Below are 9482 nucleotides of genomic sequence, written 5' to 3'. Positions count from 1 at the left end.
AATTTCAAATAATTCGCATCTAAGGAATGCATCATAACTAAGAAATTCAAATATTCCTTCTCATTTCCTACAGAAAACTATGTACTTATAGTCATTATGTTGATTTTTCCAATATTTTTTATCTCTGCTTCACAATATTTTCAATACACCCTAAAAAAAGGAGTTTTAACAAGGACTCTCATACTCAGAAACTTGGGATATAGGGTTCTTATAAATTCTACATAGATAGACCTATAAGGCACAAACAGATCATAGTTATAAGCTAAGTTATAACCTCAAGGCTGAAGAAAAAAAATTATAATGGAGAACGAAAAGCAAGGGTTGGTAAAGATCAGTGAAGGAGAACTGAGCAACAGATCCAATGTGAGAATCCAAGTTCTAAAACATTAAGTTAGAAGACTAATAGAGGGGAAAATGTTATAGTACACAAACTTAGCAAGTGAAGACTTAAGGAAATTAATCTTAAAGTGCCTTACATTTCTGTCTGAATTGGAAGATGTTTTACATTTCTTTAAAAACTCTGTTGGGACTTTGAACCTTGTCGAATTTACCTATCCAGGAATGAGACAGCTATCTATAACACATAGGGTCAGGGTTGATCTCAAATATGATTAATGTAAAATTGAATGTGGCCTTTAATCAACTATCATGTAGTGATCACCCCCCAGTGCAATGATCCATGTTAGATTTCAGGGACATGAGAATGAAACTCAATCTTTGGCCTCAAAATTATCATGGATTGCTTGAAAAATAATTTCCCTCCTTCACAGAATAACAACTAATAGAATAAATAAGAGCTAATATACTGAGTGATTTTAAATTCAAATCAAAATTCTAACTCATTCTGGGCTGGAGAGTGAAAAACTAAAACGTGAGCCTTGAAGTCCAAGCATAATGATGTCCACAGGTGAGGATTATGGAAGTCATTACTTAGAGTATATATGGTATGAAGACCAGAAGTTGGAAGAAAAAGCGTTCAGAAATGGGGCATGAACAGAAGGAGGGGGACATTTTTGGTAGATGATAAGCACGATAAAACAGAAAGATCCAAAGCATGAAGGTTTTTGTATGAAACTTCACTGGCTTTAAAATTTATTTTGAAAGGAATATGGAACTCCTGGATAAGTTCATATAAGAAAGCAAAATGATTAAATTATTATGCCAAAGAGACCACTCTGTCTAAAATACAGTTAATGGATCGGTATCCTGGGAGTATAAAAAATGGAGAAAAATTAAAGGGAAATGGAGAAAGTACGTCTCCAATAATGTGCTCTTCAGAAAAGATGGAATAATTGGCCATATTTTAAAATAAGTTTCAAAGGCAAAATCAATAGAACTTAGTGAGAATTTAGATGTGTAGATGAGAGAAAAGATGAAATGAAGGATGGTTTTGAGTTTCTGACTCACTTGAGAAATTTAAACATATTCTCCCATTCTTCCCCACTGGCTATCCTGCCCTCACTTAGTTTAAGAAATAGTCCCATACAAAACTTTACTCAGTGAAATATACAACTTGATGGAGTAGGAAAACTGGGACTGAGAAGTCTTTGAACATTACAACTTTCATCAAAATGGCTGCAACATGTTCTAGGACTTACACAAGACCATCACTAAAGTCATTATCATGTTCCATTCCTGCTTCTAGACTAATGTGCTGTCAATAAATATAGCATCAGGGACATCTGGGTGGCTCAGTGGTTGGGTGTTTGTCTTTGGCTGGGGCTGTGATCCTGGGATCCTGGGATTGAGTCCTGTATTGGGGTCCCCACAGGAAGCTTGCTTCTCCCTCTGCCTATGTCTCTGCCTCTCTTTCTGTGTCTCTCATGAACACATAAATAAATAAGCTTAAAAAATAAATGAATATAGAATCAAATATTCTAAGACTACATTTACAGTAATAAAAATTAAAATTGCTAACACAAGGACACAGTCAGTTAAGCCTTAGCCTCGGTTTCAGCTCAGGTCATGGTCTCAGGTGTCAGGAGATCAAGCCCTGCATTGGGCTCCATGAGATCAGCCACTCAGGAAAGAATCCACTTGAGATTCTCTCTCCTCCTCCCTCTGTCTCTCCCATTTGTGTTTTCTCTCTATTTATCTTTCTCTAAAAAAAATAAATAAATCTTTGAAAATTAAAATAAAATAAATGTTTCATCAGGATATTTTCTTGTTAAAAAAATTAATCAGTAGAGAATATATATATATATGGCTATAAATGTAGTAGGGAACCTCATGATTCCTGAACTATAAGTAACAGATTTATTTTTTTTTGTTTCCAGTTCATTGGTGAAATTTTGTTCATTATATTTAATAAACGTAGTTCAAGTATAATCAGACATCTTGAACCCGACTATATCATTCACATTGAAGGTGGAAAGAGTGTTAAAAGAAATACACTTGCACAAATTGGAAAAGTCAATAATCGCTAGATGTTACAGACCTATCCAAACATAACTGAAGTTCACACTATGAAAGTCATTTTCCAGCTGACGATAAAGTGGTTCTGCTATGCTTATATTTGTACAGAATCAAAATCTAGTAGCAATTGACAACCCTAGGGATACTTGAATACCTCTCTTAACTTGTTTTTGTAACGGGGACACAATGAATTGTATGTACTTCATCTAAATTGAGGTGAATTCCTGCAGACTTGATGCAGCAATGTTAGAATGTTTACAGATTTATTCCAATTATATTTATGCCCCATAGTGGGAAGATGTCTTAGAAAATAGAGGGAAGTGGTGTGTTGGGGAATGTGACATTGGTCTGATGGGTCTTTAGCAATTTGATTTTTTTTTTTTTCAACTTATTTTTGGGAGTAGCTCTCAACATGTTTTCTGGGTCTTCTGTCTGAATTTACAGGCTTGGAAAATCATTTATCACTCAGTTTTCAGTAGTGCTTTCACAGAAAGAAAATGTTAACAAATGACTAGAAACTGCTCTCAGATCAGTGCTGACAAATGTTTCTCCCTCACTTCTCAGTCAAAATGATGCAGACTTCTTAAGTGATCTCATTCCATTATTCGGAGAGATAAGTTTTAATCCACTTCTGAGAGGAATGGAAATTTCAGTGTGATGCAAAAGATAGAAGTAGTGGAGAAGGGAGACAGTCACTGAAGAAAAGCTGCCTACAGGCACATTTGTGCTTGCAACATACCCAGCACTCTTGAAGTCAGTTCTTAATTAATTCGGCAGCATGTGGCAATTCAGCCCCAAGAAGGCTGATATGAAGTTTTATCTGACAAAATAGACCCAGAGGTCTGCTTCACTGTTCTTGAAGAAAAATATAGTTTGAGGAATCATTTTATTCTTAAGTAGATTTGAGAAATTCCAGGTTGAAACTATCAAAGTGACAATTTCATTTAGCATGCTTTGTAAATGACTGGCATATAATAAGCAAAATCACAATTTTAATTTGTTTATAACTTCCCGCAAGTTTTTTGAAATCTGTGACATCACAGTTTTACATAGACTTTTGTAATAAATATCAAATGTCATTAATAGAAAATTTTTGCCACTTTTGAGATCTGTAGAGTATGAGCTACCAGCTGTAAAATCTTATTACCTTCTTGCTTTTCATAACATATATACATGTATTACTCCAACATTTGAATAAAAACATTAAAAATTGTTTATGTATTCTTTTCATAGAAGACAACTCTGCTTCCTATATCACAAAAAATAAATTTGATTTACATCCCTTAAAGACTGCCTCTCTCTCCAGCTCCTCATTCAGAAGCATATGTTTTGATTTTCAAGAGACTTGTCTGTCAAAATGGGACTAATTCTGAAACAATAACACGTAATAAATATGTTAATGTTAGAAAATGCTTTTAGTATCACTGTTGGAAAAAAATGGACTCCAGATATGCCATTTTAGATAAAATATGATCTCACTAAAACCAAAAGTAAAAGAACTATTCAGACATTTCTTCGTCAAAAGATACCATTTTCCCGAGGCACCTGGCTGGTTCAGTTGATGGAGAGTGAGACTTTTGATCTCAGAGTTGTGATCCCAGCCCCATGATGAGTATAGAGATTACTTAAAAAAATAAAAAAAATCTTTTTAAAAATCCCACTTTCTCACAATTAAAATAATATAGTGTATGTTTAATTAAAATAAAGTTACTTTAGGGACCTGGGTGGCTCAGTTGGTTAACCATCTGTCTTTAGCTCAGGTCATGAACTCAGGTTCTGGAGCAATCCCTGTATTGGGCTCTATGCTCAGTGGGAAGCATGCTTCTCCCTCTTGCTCTGCCTCTGCCTTTCCCTCCACTCTTACTCCATCTCTCTCTCAAATAAATTAATAAAATCTTTTAAAAATAAAATAAAGTTACTTCATTCATTCAGGGGACATTTAATAAGTACTACTTATTTATTATGAAAGGCTGTGTCTTGGATTAAAAAATATTAAAAATCTTTCTAAAATGGTGATCAAGTAAAGAAGATTTTTTAAATATACAAAATATTAATTATATACAAAGTAGAATATGACATTACAGGAATATTAAAATTTCTATGGATGTCTCAGGAAGGAAGAGTCATCTTTGAGGTTTTTCAAAAGGTGAGAAATTACATTGAATCAGGAAAAGGCATTCTAGGTCAAGTTAATAAATTAAAATAAGACCTTGTGTATCAGAACAGAAAAGATATAGGAGTGATTTAAACTCTGCTTGTTTATCACATAAGGTATGTTTTTATCACATAGGACAATTAGTATCACAAGGAAAGGTGAATATCAAAGTTTCAGGAATAGTATGAGGAAGTTGATAAGGAATGAAAAGCCACTGTATGTGTGTATGATATGTACGTATATATGTATGTATTGCATGGTGAAAATATTTGATAAAGTTCACAATATTAAGGAAATTTATTTGGTTAATATATGGAATAAATTGGATGACAGGAAACCAATGACAACACATTGAAGAAGCTGTTACATAATAATAATGATAGCATTAATAACCTAACTAAAATAATACTGGAATTGGGGGATAGAAAAGGGGAGATATAAAGTATATGTTTGTTAATAATACTTAGGTATTTTAAAAAAGAATTACTTTTCACTTCTGCACTCAATCATCTATCATTTCATAATTTTTTTTTAATATAGAGCTTTTAAAGACTCCTGAATGGCTCAGTTTGTTATGTGTCCAACTCTTGGTTTCAACTCAGGACAGGATCTCAGGATTGTGAGTTAGAGCCCTACGTCAGGCTCTATGCTTAGCAGAGTCGGCTTGTCCCTCTCCCTCTGTTCCTCCCCCAATTTGTGCACATGCTGTCTCTGTTCTCTCTATCTCTAAAAGAAATAAATAAAATCTTTAAAAAATATATAAAGCTTTTAAATACATCACTATAGGTGCATAATAAAAACCCACAATGATGGAGCTAAGAATCATGCTATCTATAAAATTATGTTATTCACTATCTTTCTTCCTCATTACTGATATTAACTAGACTTTCAACTAAATCACTAGAATTAGATTGTGTATATACATATCACTAATAGAACAAAATAGGAAAGATCCTCTTCTGTGGATTAGTCACATCTGCTGTTTCCAATTTAAAAATTATCAGTAGTTACCATTTCTTATATGGAAATGGTCAACCTTCCCCAAGTAAGCAACAGCATTTGAATAAAAAAAATTGACATCACCTGATTAATAGGTGATACTAGCAAATTTAACACATATAATCAAGCAGTAGATGTCAATTGTGTTATAAAAGATCATTGACCCAACTGTCCTCCTTTACAAATGAAATACATGCTAGTGTAAAATTAAATATATATACTTACCATTTTTCGTGGCCCTGTTTAACAAAATCAATAACCTAAATTCTGACCTTCCAATTCAGACACTCTGGGGGAATGAAAGCAGGTATCAAAAACATACAATACTTGCCAAGCATATTTTTGGTTTCACCTTGAATTTAACAGGGGATAAAGGGCATTGAGCAGTATGTGACCCTGAGTTAATGACTTGATCTCCTATCTTGTGCTTTATGAAAATATATTAGGGGACAACTATAATGCCTTATCAACTTCTGAACAAATAAAGGGAAGGTTCTTAAGGAAGAGTAACTTAACCTAGTGCTGAAAAGCAATTTGAGGTTAATTGCCCTATCTTGAGGCAGAGTTACTAGTTCTCCAGTCTCCAGGGTAGAAGCTGAACCTTAATAGAGAAGGTATATTACTCCAGGAGGAAGTATAATGACTCTACTTGGTGAGTCTGTGATTGTAGCAGCAATGATGTGTTAAATGACACATAATCCTCCAGAGGGGAACTCCCTGATCCAAAACTCAGTAATGAAAGTTAGATGAGGGACAGAACCATCCAAATGCCCTCCCCTATGAACATTTCTAATGTTCAGGGAAACCACAGAAACACATGGTCTTCACTTTGAAGAACTTTCCATATTGAATAAACCTCACTTACCATAGAGGACAACAATGGGCTTAGTAGATGAAACATATAATAGAGGCTCTTGGGAAACTTTATATGTATGTATATATATATATATACATATATATATATATAATTCTGTATATGTATATTTGTATACATATATATACAAATAAATCATAAATTATATATGGTTATATAAATATTGCATGTATCATATATATAGATAATTAATAATCCAGTGGGAGCAGAAGTCACATTTATGATATATATGAATATGGTGGAATTTCATATTACATAATATTTAATTATGTACATTTCAAGAAATTTAATTGTGTACACCATTATTAACATGTATATGTTGAAGTATTATTTAAACTTTTTTTTTAATATGGAACACTTCACGAATTTGTGTGTCATCCTTGCGCAGGGGCCATGTTAATCTTCGTATATGTGCTGCTGAAGCGAGCACGTATTATTTAAACTTATTTTGATGTACACAGGAAGAATTGTCTTAGAACCTCTGCACCAAAGAGACGACATCTTATCAATGTTTCTTGAGCACAAAGTCATCTCTGTTGTCAAATTATTAGATCAATGGAATTGAATTCCTTATACAGCTCCACCATTTATCATTCACAAACATCTTGATGATGACTTAAAATGATGATGAACTATGACATCACTTACATCTTTGATGCCACCATCAATTCCTTAATTCCCTTGAAAGCCAAATAATCAGAAATCACTACTTGATGAAGAAAATGACTTGAAGCAGTGTACCTTTAGATAGTAGTTTTTCTCAAATAGAGAAAAAAATGTTTAATTTATTTTTCAAATGAATTATTTTGCCTACTCTGATTTTTACTGGCTTTAATAAGTGATATGTTACTCATACTTATAAGAAATATTGCTAATTGTATTTCATTATTTTAATATAATTTTTGTGCTTATTGTCTAAAATAAATATCTCAATTAATTTATCTCAGTTTTATTCATATGTGAATTTACACTTTTATTAAAAATTCCACATTTAACTCCTTTATTGCTTAAGCAGTCTTTCAATTTTTCAGTATCTGTAATTTTTTCCTGTTTATTGACACTTTTCTGACAGTATTTTTGAATATTTTACTCAGATCTCCAACTTCTTTAGTTAATTTAATAACTAATTTTGTTATTAATATTTTTTTATAGTTTTCTTTTTGATCCAGTGACTTCCTCCTTTTAAACACACTAAATTGCTCAGACACTTTATTTTGTTTTCTGAACAAACAATAATTATTAGAATTCACCCTTCTGGACTATATTGATAATATAGCTTTTTTCAAATTTGTTTTGAGTGATGAACTTTCTAAAAGTTACTAAAAAGTAATATTTGAGGAAAAATCATGTGGTCTAGCAAAGTAAGCTTTTCTTAGAAGTCATTAAAAGATTCATTTACTACAACTTTTAGTTGTTGATTTGTAGTATCCGTCTTTAAAAGATCAGATAGATCATGCAGTGTTATACAAAATATTTGACTGAGGTACTCTGTAGTGTCTTGTGGAATGGACTATTTTTATAGACTATATGTGCTTCATAAAATATGTGATTATGGTACCAATTTTTTAAATACTGTAGGTAATATATTAAGTACCATAGTTACTATACTCAACTATTCTTTGCAGTTAGTTCTTATAATATTAATTTTATCCTTTTCTCTACATCATTATTCAATATTCATTCATTGTCTGATTCTTTCCTGGCAACTGGAGATACTGAGATGAAAAAAATTTACCTTAAGGAAATTAGAAAAAAAGTTTGCATTATATTACTTACAAATTTGAACAATTTTGGAGGTAATATTTTTAGCAATTTTTAAGTAAATATTTTTGAGCATGTATATGAATCAGACACTATCGTAGGACCTGGTGACAAAACTAGAGGCAAAACTAGACATGGTTGTTGAACTCATGGATATAAAGATTTGGTAGGGAGGATAGATAATAGTCAAGCAATCATACAAGAAGTAAAAAATATTCTAAGTTTAATAAGTGTTATTAAAGGTGATGGGAGCAGGGGAAGATGGAAATTGCATTGTTCTCTGACAGCTTATAATCAAAATTTTTGAGGTAACTATTTTTAACTAGAAAAAGATGAAATATATTTTAGCAAGATCCAGAGGGATATTGGGAGTATAGCTAGCAATGTTTTTTTTTAATTTAAATCCAATTAATTAACATATAATATATTATTGATTTCAGATGTGGAGGCCACTGATTCATCAGTCTTTTATTAACACTCAGTGCTCATTACATCATGTATCCTCTTTAATGTCCATCACCCAGTTACCCCATTCTCCTCCAGCAACCCTCAGTTTGTTTCGTCTGATTAGGAGTCTCCTCTGGTTTGTCTCCCTCTCTGATTTCATCTTGTTTTATTTTTTCCTCTCTTTCCCAATTATCCTCTGTTTTATTTCTTAAATTCCACATATGAGTGAGAGCATGATAATTGTCTGATCAACTTATTTCACTTCACATAATATCTTTTAGTTCCAGCCACATCATTGCAAATGCCAAGATTTATTTTTTTGATGACTGAGTAGTATTCCAGTGTGTGTGTGTGTGTGTGTGTGTGTGTGTGTACCAAATTATCACATCTTCCTTATCCATTCATCTATTGATGGGAATCTGGGCTCTTCCCATGGTCTGGCTATTGTGGACATTGCTGTATAAACATTGGGGTGCAGGTGCCCCTTCAGATCACTACATTCATAGCTCTAGGGTAAATACCCAGTAGTACAATTGCTAGGACGTAGGGTATCTCTATTTTAAACTTTTTGAGGAACCTCCACACTGTTTTCCAGAATGGCTGCACCAGCTTACATTCCCAGCAACAGTGTATGAGGGTTCTAAACAGCATGTGTTTAGGTTTTATGGTAGGAAGAAGCATGACATAATTGAGGAACAATTCTAAAATGTGTGCAAGTGAAGAGGGCTGCAGAGAGTATATAGCTCAGTCTGCAAAAATCAAATTATTGAAATAGTGCTTAAGAGTATGGCAGATTTTATAGGTATGCTAGGGACTTTTATATTTATAGTA

At 32.8% G+C, this 9482-nt stretch overlaps 1 pseudogene; it reads right to left on the bottom strand.

Moving 5' to 3' along the window:
- Positions 1 to 6786: 6786 nt before the first annotated feature.
- LOC129502299 (U6 spliceosomal RNA) lies at positions 6787 to 6873 on the bottom strand (annotated as a pseudogene).
- Between the last annotated feature and the right edge of the window lie 2609 nt (positions 6874 to 9482).

Source organism: Nyctereutes procyonoides, unplaced genomic scaffold (genome assembly GCF_905146905.1).
Source record: "Nyctereutes procyonoides isolate TBG_1078 unplaced genomic scaffold, NYPRO_anot_genome, whole genome shotgun sequence".
In the NCBI taxonomy this organism is placed as follows: domain Eukaryota; kingdom Metazoa; phylum Chordata; class Mammalia; order Carnivora; family Canidae; genus Nyctereutes; species Nyctereutes procyonoides.
The sequence above is the reverse complement of the archived record's forward strand: the minus strand, read 5'-3'. Positions and strand labels throughout refer to the sequence as shown.